This window comes from Mycteria americana, chromosome 2, assembly GCF_035582795.1.
Source record: "Mycteria americana isolate JAX WOST 10 ecotype Jacksonville Zoo and Gardens chromosome 2, USCA_MyAme_1.0, whole genome shotgun sequence".
NCBI classification, from domain to species: domain Eukaryota; kingdom Metazoa; phylum Chordata; class Aves; order Ciconiiformes; family Ciconiidae; genus Mycteria; species Mycteria americana.
Window position 1 is genome coordinate 2341361 of NC_134366.1, and position 14739 is coordinate 2356099.

General features: G+C 44.7%; 1 protein-coding gene across 4 annotated transcripts in view; it reads left to right on the forward strand.

The window, feature by feature from the left end:
• The window catches only part of ALS2CL (ALS2 C-terminal like), a 56767-nt gene that overhangs the window by 5151 nt on the left and 36877 nt on the right, over nucleotides 1-14739 (forward strand). The window contains exon 1 of one of the 4 annotated variants that reach the window (XM_075492200.1): nucleotides 3770-3983. The exons of 2 other annotated variants lie outside the window; for them this stretch is intronic. The gene's annotated coding sequence lies outside the window, so the exon portion shown is untranslated. Of the gene's footprint in view, nucleotides 1-3769; nucleotides 3984-4991; nucleotides 5011-14739 lie in introns of those variants that run through there. One more of the 4 variants, XM_075492202.1, reaches the window with a different exon arrangement.

The window sequence follows — 14739 nt, forward strand, 5'->3', positions numbered from 1 at the left end:
ATGAGATATGAATAATTGCACACTTAGCTCCTGTTTCCATGCATAGTTTCCCAATGGCATGCACAAATACCGTGCTTCTGGGCTTGCAAGGCACATGAGTTAAAGAGTACGTGCTTGAATCAGACACCCACCTCTATGTTAGAGTCCCCTGGGTGAGTGAATCTGAGTACTTCAGCTTGTTGCTCCTGTCTGGGGTGGGTGCTGTGTCAGATCCTTAGCTGGCTAAAGCATAACAGAGCCAATGAGGTCCCAGCTGCCATGACTGCCCTATTCCTTGCCAAAGTCCCAGGTGGTCCTGTAGCAAGGCAGAAGAAATATTAAGTTGGTGCTAGCTGGGATTATGGGCCTGGTGCCACCTTAGATTTGCATTGCCTCCTCCACCTCCCAACTCAGTCCTCTTTTACTTGACACTGATATGCATCTGAAACTCTTGGGATGTCTTGAGGGGTAAATGCTGCTGATTTTTTAAAATAGCTTTTTGGAAGGAAAAGAAAGCTATATGATACAGGGATTTATGCTAGGAGGAGCTATCTTTTGTTGGAGGAAAAAAAATAGTGGTTTTTTTTTTCTCACATCTTCAAGCAGCCTCTACCCAGGAGTAATCAGGAGCTGAGGTTTCACTGAGTGATGCTGTGGGAATGAATGGGAGGCTGCAGGCTGTTTGCTGCTGCTCTGGGGCATGCTTCAGTAACCCCGTGTGGAGCTGGTATAGTGAAGGACATTATTGTAACTGAGTCATAAGGCAGCTATTTCCAGAACGGTTGGTTCTTGTAACATGGCGTGGTATTGCCCTGGTGATAGAAAGATGTGCTGGCCAACAGAGCTGACTCAGCATCTCTGGGCCCAGGACTCAAGAATTTGCCTGGAATCTAGTTTCAGCAGAGGAAGCCAGACTATAAATAGGCTTTGGTTAAAAAACCAAAACCAAAACAAAAACTCCTTGATGGAAAAGGCAACTTGTTTCAGGGAACCTGTATTTGGAGGAAATTATGAGGGTGGTGAGACACTGGAACAGGTTGCCCAGAGAAGTTGTAGATGCCTTATCATTGGAAGTGTTCAAAGTCAGGTTGGGCAGGGCTTTGAGCAACCTGATCTAGCAAAAGATGTCCCTGCCCATGGCAAAGGGGTTGGACTAGATGATCTTTAAAGATCCCTTCCAAGCCAAACCATTCTATGATTCTATGAAAGGAGACATTTTCTCACGAGGGTGAGGTTTGGTGGAGGTTTCTGTTCTCATGGCTAAAAACCCTAAGCAGGAGGAGCAAGGTGAACTCCTTCTCTTAGAGTTTTCTTGATCAAACCTAGTTTGGTATTTCTAGAGGGGTAACTGCTTTTGATTGCCATAGGTGGTTGAATTCCAATTTGCTGTGCCACTTACATAAGGGCAGACCTCCTGGAGACAGTATGCTCATTGGTGCCACTGCACTGCAACCGCCTCTCCCCGATCCCTTGAGTAGATGTTTCTAGTGACAGTGTTAAGCCTAGCTTTAAACCATGTTCCCCAGAGTGACACACGCAAGAATAGGAAACAAAGATTTAAAACTGAGGTCAAGCAGAAGAGCAAAATATAAAGCCTGAACCACCTGACGTTGCTGTCTGTAGACAAATGAACGCTAGCAGCATCCCCTAAGCTCCTGGCTAGAAATGGGATCACATGCTCTGTGTTTAAGATCTGTGGCTGGAGATAGCCAGCAACAATTTCATTAATAATGATCTGGTCAGACAATGGGAGAGAGACCTAGAGCTGATAGGGAAGATTTCTAAAGACTTCTGTAGAAAACTGCTGTGTGTGTTTATTTAATAAAAACTGTTAGTAGAAGAAGCTTCGTTTTGACAAAACTCCAGGCTCAGACTCCTTATTTCAAAAAGAAAAGCTGCATCTGTCAATGTGTCCCTGATTTTGTTGTTGTTGTTTCTTTTTTACAATTGAAAGTCTCTCCGGTCTACTTTTTTTTTTTAAGTTCAAGTTTTTAAACCAACAAGTTCCCAAGAGCAAAACAGGACTTTTTGTCTTCAGGTTGATCAGGACTAAAACTTACCTATTCGGAAAATATGTCTTTGGGTATGTTCCCCCCCCAGATCAAAGCAGGATGGGGAAGCAATTGCAGTATTACATTTACAAGATAAGAAAGATGTCTCGTACACAGCCTTAGATGCTCTTGAAACAGCTGTGTCCTCATCAGTGTCCTGTCTACTGCAGAAACGTTCTGGAGCAGAGCAGTATTGACACTTTTTATCAGTCTTTATCTTAAGACATAACTGTCTATACAATATAGGTGATGGACCATGCTGTGTCTCACCCTCCATATCCAACCCAGACCTAATCTGGTCTTAAAGGCTGGATGTAAAGATGTCCACAGTGTGTTGAAGGTTCCCATCATGGACGCAGAGGAGTCAGAGTGATCCTAGCTCTAGGATGGCTCGGTGGTTGCACAAGTAGCAGCAAATCACTCATTTTTCGCCTAGTGTTTTAAGGCAAAGCAACAAGAATTCGTGCTGTAACCTGTGGCAATCTGGTAGCTGCTGCACAATCAGCTGAGTTGTCCATACAACGAGGACAGGTTAGCTGACGGTGGGAAATATCCTGGTCTAGAAGCTGAAGATCTTATCTCTGTTGAGGACAGCATGTAGGGGGCAGGAATGTGAAGCTGTTCAGAGGAAGATAAAGAAAAATCCTGGCTGTCTGGTTTGCTGTCGGAGGCATCCAAAGGAGCAAGGGTGATGAGGGCTGGGGAGAAGTGGGAGAAGAGGAAAAGCAGCAAATGAGGAGGAGTGTACTGAGAACTGAGTTGCACAGATCATGACTTGCTTTGTCCACATCCAGGAGGGATGTCTCAGAGCTGAAATGCAGAGGTGCAAACACCAGGACTTGGGGCTTCTGCTGCTGCTCATAGCGGGTAAGGCCGAGAAGCAGCCTGGAGATCTCAGACCAAACATGATATTTCTGCAGACTCTGAGCACTTTGGGAAAACCAGCTGAGTGACTGGAAACAGAATTCTGCTGATGAAAGGCAAGCAAAAGAAAAGAGGTGTCCCAAACCAAAGTCATACCCCTCTGTGTCAACACAGTTTCAACACAGCTTTACCGGACTGGAGTTAAAAAGAATAATAGGGGAAAAACATGAATCCAAAGCATGCACAACAACCCACTTGACCAAAAGTGTACAGAAACAAGCCACAAAGCTGAGCTTGAGGCCCAGACCCAAATGCACTCAGTGGGTTGAACCAGAAGACCTTAGATGTAAGGTGGGCTCTCCTGTGTCCATCTCCCCCAGCATGGAGCAGAGCTCCTAAGCCTTTCACGCAATGCTGCAGGAGAGGTGGAGACCCAAACCTTCGTGTTCAAGAGGGAAATTCTCAGTACTGGGATCTCTGAAACCCTCCCGCCTTTCTGGAGTGTGGGCACTATCATAAGCTCTGTCAGGGAGCAATCTCCATCTGTATAGGGTCTGGAGGCTGGGAAGTCCTCCTGGGCTCAAGCACCTATGCAAAGACTTTGAAAGGACTTGAGGCACCTGTCTGCCATCTAGTCCTTTGTGGGTGAGCGCTTCCTCAGGATGTGGAAAATCTGATTTCATTCCAAATTTTGGCCTGAAAGAAAAAGGTCTGTAATTGTGCTGAAGTCCTGATCACCAGCTCTTTGACTATGCAGCTTGCAGAGCAAGTAGGAGGCCGGCAGTGAGCTCATTGCTCACTCATCCTTTCCATTCTCGGGGTATTGTTCCCAGCTGTGTACGAGGATCGCTGCTCTGAGAGTTGCTGCTCTGCCTGCCGGTGTGGTGTAAACCATTGTGTTGAGGCAGACAGTGAGTTATGGGCACATCCCTCTCTCAAAAGACCCCAGGAGTCCGGGAAAATGGGAAGGAAATCAAGACAATAGAAGAACCTCTCCGAACAAAAGGTGATTGAGGCATCTCTTGTCTCCTGTTACACCCTTAGCATCCTCGCTATAGAAACCGACTTGTCCTGATCCCTCAGCCCGCAGTAAGTTCCACTAGTTTGTAAAAGTCCTTGAAATCATATAGCCGGGGAGGAGGCAAGCTGCTGAGTCGTAACATGTCGGAGCGCCTGGGAAAGAATGGGGCTTTGTTAGTGCTCTTCAGCCCGCTCTGAAGCAGAAGGGGAGGGCATGCGGCTTTGTCGGGCAGCGTATCTACTTTTTCTGATGTGGAGAGCGAGTCCATGGTGGCAGCTGCTGCTTTGACAAAACGATTGTGGGCATTTGCTGGAATTGGGGATCAACTGGAAAAATGCTTTCGTGCTTTAGGAGGTGGGGTGGTGGCTGGGCTCCAGTAGATGGGCTGGGGAGGACTCTGGGTCCTCCTGATAGATGGACTCGGGGGTTTTGGGGTTGGTTTTAGGTTTTTAGAAGGAGGGGAAATAGTTACTGCTGGCTGAGGTGTAGCAGAGGACAGATTTTGCATGGATCATGTGCAGGCTGTCACACGCTCTCAGCAGCAGGCTCTGAATAGCAGGAAATGTCCCATTTCCCAGGGTTTCAGTCTGTGAGCTACAGCAAGCGCAGAAGTTGATGGGAGAGACTGGCAGAACGAGGAGAAAAAGCACAGGAGCTTCATTTGGCAAGCTCCTATGGGAATGCACTGTAGGTGAAAAGGGATTAGAGCTGAGAAACGCCACTGCACAAAGAAAAACGCATCCTGTCCTTTTCCCTTTCAGTTTCCTGTATTTTAAGTTTCCCCAACACGTGAGCTGCAAGAGCATAGATCACAACATTTCTTGTCCTTTGAAAAAGGCAAATAACAAGGAATTGCTTTAGAAACCCTATTTGCACAGGTTTCGTAACCGTCTCTCTGGGCTCTGTGGATGTCTCATCTAATGAACAGGCCCAGATCTGTGTTTCAGCAAACAAGGCGGCTGGACGTGGGAGGGAGAGGTGGGAGGGGAGAGCGACGGCTCTGGGAGCACCGAGTATTTCAGGACTCGGAAGCTCAGAGGAGCTACTGCCGTAGCGCTTACCACGGGGAAATTTTAATTGGCCACCTTATGCAAGGTACGTTACTCTACATGCTGGTTATTTTTGGGTTTCGTGACCAGTGTTCGTTGGTTGGTTGTTCGCCCGTTGATCCTGAGGCTCAGTTTTATGTTTAGACATACGCTGTAGGAGGGGTGTAAGATCAGCCTTAGCAGGCTGAAGAGACTGTTGAAGGTAATGTGCTATGAGTAAAAGTCCTGAGGCAGAGTAAAGTTTGGGAGTGTTTTCTACAGGTAGAAATTTTACTTGTGCAAGTGACCAAAGGCGTGGAGTGCATTTTCCTGGAGTGTAAAATTACTTCCACGCACCCCCGTGCTTCATCTAGACAACACATTGGCCTTGCATAAAGAAGGTACGTTGTATTTAAGGTGTTTAATTCCCAGTATGGTCCAGACTTGTGGCATTAAATCCTCTGCTTGCTCTCGCCTTGTGTTTTCCAGAAAGGGATGCTGGAGAAGCATGTGCGCGCACGGTCCCTCTCCTGCAGGCAGCTGCCTGATCCTGTTGTGTGTCGGGGCTTGCTTCTGTTTTGAGGGAGGGATTTTCCATCCATGCCAGGCAAGCAGGCAGCCTCACCTGGCAATATAAGCCTGATGAAGTAAGGCTGGAAACCACGCGTTCATGCTGGGGTTGCACAGCTTGGCTGGCAGAGTAAAGAAACCAATACCCAACTAATTAGTCGGGATGAGAGAGGCTGATAAGCTCGCCTGGGTTTCTGCAAGGGAGGGAAGCGGTCAAAAGCTTGCAGGTGTCTTAGGTGTTAAGAGAAAAGTATGGGTCAAAGGCCCAATTACAGGGGAACAGTAACACACTTAAGACTTTTTAAAAGTTACAAACAACTATGTGTTTAGAGCCAGAAGAGGAGGAGCTGCAGTTCACAGGATGGACTGTTTTTAAACTTTAGCTTAGTTTAATTTGGACCTGAACCAAAGCTGTGTCTCTTTGTCTGTGGAAATTTCCTATGGCCTGGAAGCTTCATAGACCTTGCAGCTGCTCCCTGAACTTGGTAGTTTCATTACTGCCACTGCAATGACTTCAATTCCCAATGAGCTGCAAGACAAGGTTTTCGAGGATCCGCAAGAAAACCAGGCAGAATTGTCTGTCAAGACCCTGCCTTCAATTTAGTAACACATTTTGGAGGCGAACAACATCAGCAAGTTCAAGAGAGATAAGATAAATTCAGGGACAACAGGTCCATAGGCAGATATTAGGAATAGGGTTGCACCCTTTGAGATCTCTAATGCAACAGTTGGTTGTTGGGGGAATACAAGAGGAATGGACCTCAGAAAGTGGCCAAGCTTATGTTTGTTCTCTAACAGCTCTTATTCCTACTGCCAGACTAGCTCGACCGCTGGCCTGACCTGGTCGGGTATTGTTTACATTCCTGTTGAATTGGAAAGGGCTCATGCAAAGTACTTTGGGCTCAACAAACAGGAATTTTCTTGTGAAACAGTTTTGTCAGAGCTTAGACCAGCTCTTCATGTCATCAAAAGACCTGGGTTTTGGCATTCAAAGCACCTCAGTGGACTGTGGCATCTCAGAATGATGATCAGAGGTTAGGAAGCACTGGTGACTCTTTGCAGGTCTGTCCTGCCTTCGGTAGCTTGTAATTTGTCCTCCAAGAGCACCTGAGGGGTTTGGTGAAACACTAGAAGCTTCCTACTACACTCAGTCTTTAGTAAAAGGCCTTGGGCACTAGAGGAGAGAGGAGGAAAAATTGGGCGGTTCTTCAGTCAGGGTTGTTGTTAATGTTCCTGGCCATGAGTGAGTTTAAGGGACCCAAACAGAAAGCAGAGAAAGGCTGGGTGTAGGGATTAAACTAATCCAGGCAAGTCTATTTTTTCTCCATTCCTGTTCCTTTGTATGGACTTTGGCCCTGCCCTGTTTCTGGCAGGTGTTGGGGATGCCATGCTAAAGGTTGTGAAGTGCTTAGGCTTTGCATGGGTCACTTGGTAGGCCAGATCTGGGTGGTTTTGTAAGTGGCATTTGATAGCAACACCTCATTAGATTTTGGACGTTACCTCTAGCGTAAGTAAACATCTGTGAGATGGGAGGAGAGGCAAGTAGTGGTGTCAAAAGGCAGGGCAGATAGAGAATGGATCCAGAGCCTCACTTGTGAATATTTGGTGGAGCCAGCCATCTCAAAAGCGGCTATTGTCATAGCTTCGTGATGATTTTCTGTCTTTTAGCACAAAAGAAGTGAAATCCCCTCTGGTCCTACTCAAGTTCTGGAGGTTCTGAGTGGAGTGGATGGTTCAGGGGGATGACATTACTGTACATTGAACTCCATCTCATCTGTGAAGCAGTTCTGCTGCCAGCTCTCCCGTTGTCCCAAGGGACACTCTTCTGATATTGTTTGTGCCTCTGGGTTGGTTTCCAGACTGTAATTGAGACTGATACTCAGGGTCTGACTAAAAACTGCTTCGATGTAGATGGTAACGCATATTCTAAACCCCAGATGCGTAGCACTCTGTCATTTTTCTTGCTTTTTGAGGCCATGGTGAAACCTCATTTACTTTGGAAAAGCAGAGTAAGCATATTGGGAGTATGAGGCCAAGGGAGAGCGTTATCCCACAAGTGTGAGGTCGTTTGCCCGGTGTGCGGGACGCCCATATACACCCAGGGCAGAGGTATTTTATTTCATGTCTGCGCAGAGGTGGGTGCTAGGTGGCAGCTCCACAAAGCTAACACAAAGTTTGGTCATGCAGGTACAGTATTTATACAGTCTAGTTGTGCATATGCGTAAGTAATTACGCAAAGCAGTTTTCTATTGGTCTACATTTCTCTTATTTCAACTTAAAGTTACAGTGCTACTTTAATATTCTGCGCATGCTCAGAGGTGAGGGGTCTCTGCTTGGGCCGGGGTCTGCAGCTCGAGGGGTGTGACACTGAGTATTATAATGAGGACAGTTCGCGTGAGGGTGCTTCTTATCACACTTCCACTAGGAGATTCAGATGGTTCCCAAAACATCTTAATTAGCTTACATATTTCTCCAGGATGTGCTTTACTCCCAAGGACAGTAATTCTTGATTAGACGTTCCACGTTCCAGTCTGAATCCCCCTTATCAACTTTATGTAAGTCCTGGCCCTCCACCAGCTCCTGATTGACTACAATTCCCCCCTTCGAGACTATAAGACTTTTCTTCATAGTCCTCATATGTCTCATTATTAGTTCTCATTAATAGTGTATTATTTCCAGTAGTAACTTGTACAATTAGTCATCTAACACATTTTAAGGCACAACTAACAACACCACAGATGAAGAGCATGATGATTACAATTAGAATCATCGTTTGAAGTAAACTGGCCAACCATCCGGTTAGGGAGAATCCAAAACTTTGTAATATTTTGTTTAGAAGTCTGAATATTTCTACTTGATTTTGCCACTTATTTTATTTTGTCTGTTTGTTGATCTGAATGAATGGTCAGTTATATTGGGGATATGGATGCAACAACCTTTGTTTTTCAGTTTTAGGTACCCACATACCCCGTGTTCATGTAATAACATTAAATGTAAGGTTAGCCTATTCTGCAATGTCATTTTTGAAGTTTCCTGTCACTGAGTGTTTAAATCTTGTAATCCTGCTCTAGTTGCATTCGCTAATAGTTCTACTTGTCCTGTTAGACTGTACAACCACATGCGACTCTGAAAGGAGGTAATCTGGAGACTGAAGAAAGCTTCAGTTTAAATCTAAAGGTAAAATTCCCCACTTGAGGGAATTGGCTGCAGATTTAGGTAATGGTAAACAGGCCGTTATAGTGTGGACGTTATGGATTCTTCCGAAGGATTGGATAAGTTTTAAGACTAGATTTCTGTTAAAAAAAGTAAATACTAGCTTAATCAATATCACAGATACAATTTTCATTGTAACCATGCTAAATTAATAACGCTTTCCAAGAGCGTCCTAGGAGTAATTTCAATAGTAGCTTTCCAAAGGAAAAACCTTGATACGATTTATCAACAGTCCCTGGTGAGTCAGAGTTTCAGTTTTCCAGTTGGCATAGAGGTCCAGTTGTCCTGGCCTGGTGCCTTCTTTACTCTAGTATAACGAATCCAGGAGTCGATCCCATTCACCTTTACCGCTGTATAAGTTTTTAATAGCACTGTATAAGGTCCTTTCCATTTTTCTTTCAAGGGCTCATCTTTCCAAGTTCGTACGTAGACCGTGTCTCCTGGTGGAATGGGCGTACCGCAGTGTCCAAAGGAATGGGAGTCTTCTGGTTTAGGTACCTATGCAGGGAGGATAAATTCTGCGAGAGAGAGATCAAATACTCTTTAATTACAGCCTGTCTCTTTATATGCATTGGTTCTCCCTTCGTGATTAAATGATTGATTGGATATGGTTTCCCATTCAGGATCCCAAATGGACTCACACCTTCCCTAACTCTGGGTGTAATTCGTACTCTCATTAATGCCATGGCTAGAATATCTACCCATTTCATTTGAGTTTCCTGATGCACTTTAGAAATCTGTCTTTTTAGGGTTTGATTCATTCTTTCTACTTTGCCACTGGACTGTGGCCTCCAAGGGATATGCAAATCCCATTTAATGTCTAGAAATCTAGAACTCCGTGCACTATTTCTGCAATAAAGTGGGGTCCGTTATGAGAGGATATACTTTCTGGAACACCGAATCTGGGGATAATTTCTTTCAATAAAATTTTAATCACTTCCCTAGCCTTGTTAGTGCAACAAGGGAAAGCTTCGGGCCAACCAGAAAAGGTGTCTACCATTACCAATAAATATTTATACAGATTACACCTTGGCAACTCCGTAAAATCTATTTGCCAGTATTCCCCAGGAGTTATTGCTTGTTTTACGACTCCTCCCATGATTTTCTTTGCAATTTTTGAGTTATTGGTGCAACAGATGGCGCGCTTTTTAACTATTATATCCACTAGGCTTTGCATTCTTGGCCCAATGAGGTGTCCTTTGGCAACTAGTACTAATGCATCTGCTCCCAAGTGTGTTTCTTGGTGCAGTTTCTTGAGTAGAATTTCCATCATCTTTTCAGAAATTAATAATTGCTTCAGCGGTGTCACCCACCAACCCTGATCATTTTTGGAACAATCTAATTGCTCTGCCAATTGATTTTCCTTCTCACTACGTTGTGGGGGCGATGATTCCAAATGGGGTACTGGAATTAAAGCTCCTTCAAATTTTGACTTCTGTAATGCTGCTTCTTTTGCTAACTGGTCTGCTTTTTAATTTCCCTTCATGATTTCACCGTTTCCCTTCTGATGCGCTTTACAATGCATTATAGCAACCTCCTTTGGTTGAAGGACTGCCTGTAAGAGCTTCATCATTTCTGTTCCGTATTTGATAGGAGTCCCGTGTGAACTTAATAGTCCTCTTTCTTTCCAAATCGCCCCATGTGCATGCACTACTCCGAATGCATACTTAGAATCTGTGTAAGTATTGACTCTTTTTCCCTGACTAAGCTCTAAAGCTCGTGTTAGTGCAACCAATTCTGCCTTTTGAGCAGATGTATTACTAGTCAAAGATTTAGCGTCTAAAGCCCGAGTACATTACCACTGCATATCCAGCTTTCCGTCTTCCTCCCAACATAAAACTGCTCCCCTCAGTTAATAACTCCAGTTCTGCATTTGGTAGGGGTTCGTCTCCCAGATCAGGCCTACTACAATACACTTGTTCAATGGTGGTTAAGCAGTCATGATGTAATTCACCAGATTCGGAAATCAGGAGCAGGGTAGCAGGATTTAGAGCAGAGGTCAGGGAGATTACAACATCATCTTGTTCCAGCAGCACTGCTTAATATTTAGATAACTTGTTTGGGGATATCCAATGATGCCCTTTTTATTTTCAAGGAGAGAAGACACAGCATGAGGTACAAACACAGTAATCAGTTGGCCTAACATCAATTTCCGAGATTCTTCAATCAAAGTTGCAGTAGCCACTATTGCCCTCAAACAAGCGGGCCAACCTTTACTGACCTCATCTCATTGCTTTGAAAAATATCCCACCAGTTTTTTCCCGTTCCCCAATTTTTGTGTCAAAACTCCTAATGCCACATGCTGTCGTTCATGTACATGTAATTGGAAGGTTTTCCTCACATGTGGGAGTCCCAAAGCAGGAGCCTCTGTGAGTTTCCTTTTAATTTCATCAAAACTCTTCCTACACTCAGGTGTCCATTCAAGAACCTCCTCAGGTCCTTTCACAGCAGCATGCAGTGGTTTGGCAATTAGTCCAAAACTGGGAATCCATAAGCGACACCATCCGGCCATTCCCAGAAATCCTCTTAATTGCTTCTTTGATGTAGATACAGCAATTCTACAAATTGCCTCTTTTCTCTCAGCACTTAATTCTCTCTGTCCTTCAGTGATTTCAAGCCCCATATATTGGACCTTTTTTTCCCAATCTCAGCCTTTTTCTTAGAAACTTGATACCCTGCCAAGCCCAGAAAGTTAAGCAAACTGGTGGTGGCTTCCAGACCTGCCTCATAACTGTCAGAACCAATTAGCAAATCATCAACATATTGCAACAATGTTACAGAGTCATGATCATTTTGCCATGGTTCCAATTCTTTGGCTAGTACCTTACCAAACAAGGGAGGGCTGTTCTGGAACCCTTGGGGAAGGACAGTCCAGCAGAGCTGCGTCTTTCATCCTGGAGTTGGATTCTCCCATTCAAAGGTGAAGATGGTCTGGCTCTGCTCATCCACAGGTATACAGAAGAAGGTGTCCTTTAAACGTAAGACTGTGATAGATTTGGAACCACAGGGTGGACATCTGCTGTCCTTGCATTAATTTCTCCTAAGTCCTGTACCAGTCTAGATTCAGAAGAATGGGGCTTCTTTACAGGTAGGATGGGAGTATTAAATTCCGATTGACATTCCTGTAACAATCCATGTTCTAAAAAGGAGCTTATTATAGGTTCTCATGCTTTTCGGGCCTCCAGCTTAATGGGGTATTATTTCTTTCTTACCGGTTGAGCTCCTGGTTTCAGTTCAGTCTTTACCGGGGTTGCATTCTTTGCTCGTCCAGGCATCTTTGATACCCACACCAGAGGTATGACCGCATTCAGTACTTCCTCTGGAATATTCATTTCTTCATTAGGATCCTTCTTGGTTAACAAACATATCTGGGCTTTCCAGGCAGTCTCTGGAGGAATATGCAACTGAACAGAGTCTTCAGAAATAGTTAGTTGTGCATTCAGTTTACAAAGTAAATCCTGTCCAAGCAATGGTAGGGGGCATTCTGGCATATAAAGGAATCCATGAGTTAATTTAATATTTCCAATTTAACATTCCATAGGTTGTAAAAACAGCCTTAAAGTCTTTTTCCCTGTTGCACCAACCCAACAATGTTTATTTTAGTTCTACTTAAGCGTCCTCTACAACTAGTTACTACAGAATGTGTGGCTCCACCATCAATTAAAAATTCTATTATTTCATTCCCCAGCTTGACTGCAACCAGAGGATCTGCTGGGGAAACTTCATACACCTTATATGCGATTGACAATAACTGTGAGATTGTCATGCCATCCACACCCTTTACCTTTTGTAATTTCTTTCTTATATCTGCTGCCGCTTGACCAATAAACAGCGTGTTAAATAACTTTGTATCGCTATCACCTTCCGGATCCAGATCTGTCCATTTTCGAGCTACTTCACACAATCTCTCAGAGAAGGCTGACAGGGTTTCCTTATGCCCCTGCCTTACTTCATAGAGTTTAGATAAATTTTTAGGCTTTTGCACTCCATGTTGAATCCCATACAAAATTAACTGTTGATATTCCTTTACCCTCTGTAATCCCTCACTTGTGTTTTGGGAGGTACATATTGGCGTTAGGCACCCTCCCTGTTGTTGGATCAGTCCCTCTTTAGCCTTCTCTAGAATCATTTTCCTCTCCTCAGCGGTAAACAAATATTCTAGGAGAGCCCGTACATCTCCCCAGTTGGGATTATGAGTCATCATAACAGTTTTAACAGTACTGTACATTCCTTCTGGATTGCTTCGATAGGATCCGACTGCCTGTTTCCAGTTCAATAAATCAGAAGCAGTAAAAGGGACGCGTACGGATACCGGTGTTCCTTCAGGGCCTGCAGCCTGTCTGAGGGGAGCTTGAACTATCGGTTTCTGTCCGCTTGTTCTTTTAGAGACAGGACTCACAACTCCATTGTCACTTGAGCTATCGGATTCTGGCTGTTTTGGGGGAGCTACCAACAGCTGAATATCCTCTTCTGAATTTTCTGATTCAATACAACAAGATTTTCCCTTTTTCTCTTTTAACGCATATATTCCAATCTGATGTTTAGAATCTACGAAGCCACACTTCTTCCTAATATCCCAATAATTTCTTAATGCAAAAACCATATCCACAGAAGGCATTTCATCCCATTTTTCAGTTCTCCGACAAAACAACATTAATTGCAATATAGTGTTATATTTCAAGGATCCATTCTCAGGCCATTTCTCACCATCTTCCTGTTGATGTTGTGGCCACTGTTGATTACAATATCATTTTAGCTTATTTTTAGTCATGGGATCCCCCCCAAATTTATTGCAATGCTTCAGGATGCATCCTAGAGGAGAGCAAAGGGCTGCCTCCTGGGAAGCAGCAGTGCCCATATCGGTACCGAAAAACCCAGTATTTCTATACAAACCAGAACGAGGGACGTCTCCCTTCGTTACTCAGATCAGGACAGCGTGGAGAAACAAACAGAACTACGCTACTGCCGCGTGTCTTTCCTGATGCATCTTATGCAGAGCCCAGAACAGAACAGATGGTGCCTGCTTCCCGAGAGATCTTGCTCCTATCCCTCTTTTCTCGTATTCCACAAGAAATACCTCTTTTCAGTAGTGTTGCACCGTTGTGTCGCTTACCGCCCGACTGCATGAGAGGAGCTGAAGGAGTCCCCGATCGACGGGTTGGTGCATGCTGCAGTCTCTTCTCCCCGTCGGACGCAGCAAGACGAACCGGGCGAGGCTGTCAGCTCGGTCCCATCCGGGTCACCAAAACCGTTATCCCACAAGTGTGAGGTCGTTTGCCCGGTGTGCGGGACGCCCATATACACCCAGGGCAGAGGTATTTTATGTCATGTCTGCGCAGAGGTGGGTGCTAGGCGGCAGCTCCACAAAGCTAACACAAAGTTTGGTCATGCAGGTACAGTATTTATACAGTCTAGTTGTGCATATGCATAAGTAATTACGCAAAGCAGTTTTCTATTGGTCTACATTTCTCTTATTTCAACTTAAAGTTACAGTGCTACTTTAATATTCTGCGCATGCTCAGAGGTGAGGGGTCTCTGCTTGGGCCGGGGTCTGCAGCTCGAGGGGTGTGACACTGAGTATTATAATGAGGACAGTTCGCGTGAGGGTGCTTCTTATCACGCTTCCACTAGGAGATTCAGATGGTTCCCAAAACATCTTAATTAGCTTACATATTTCTCCAGGATGTGCTTTACTCCCAAGGACAGTAATTCTTGATTAGACGTTCCACGTTCCAGTCTGCATCCCCCTTATCAACTTTACGTAAGTCCTGGCCCTCCACCAGCTCCTGATTGACTACAAGAGGAGCTCCTGCTCCCAAAGCTGCTACCAGAGGTGTGACACAAAAATTGTCCCTAGCTGTTGTCTTCTGGCTTTCCCATATTTCTACTCCAATGGAGAATTATTGAGTCCCCTCTTCTCACAATCTTCTTTCCCTTGCTGCCTCCAAACAACCTGTAGTTTTTTCAGGTTTGGTTTGGTGTTTCATCCCATAACCCCAAGTCATTTTGTGCT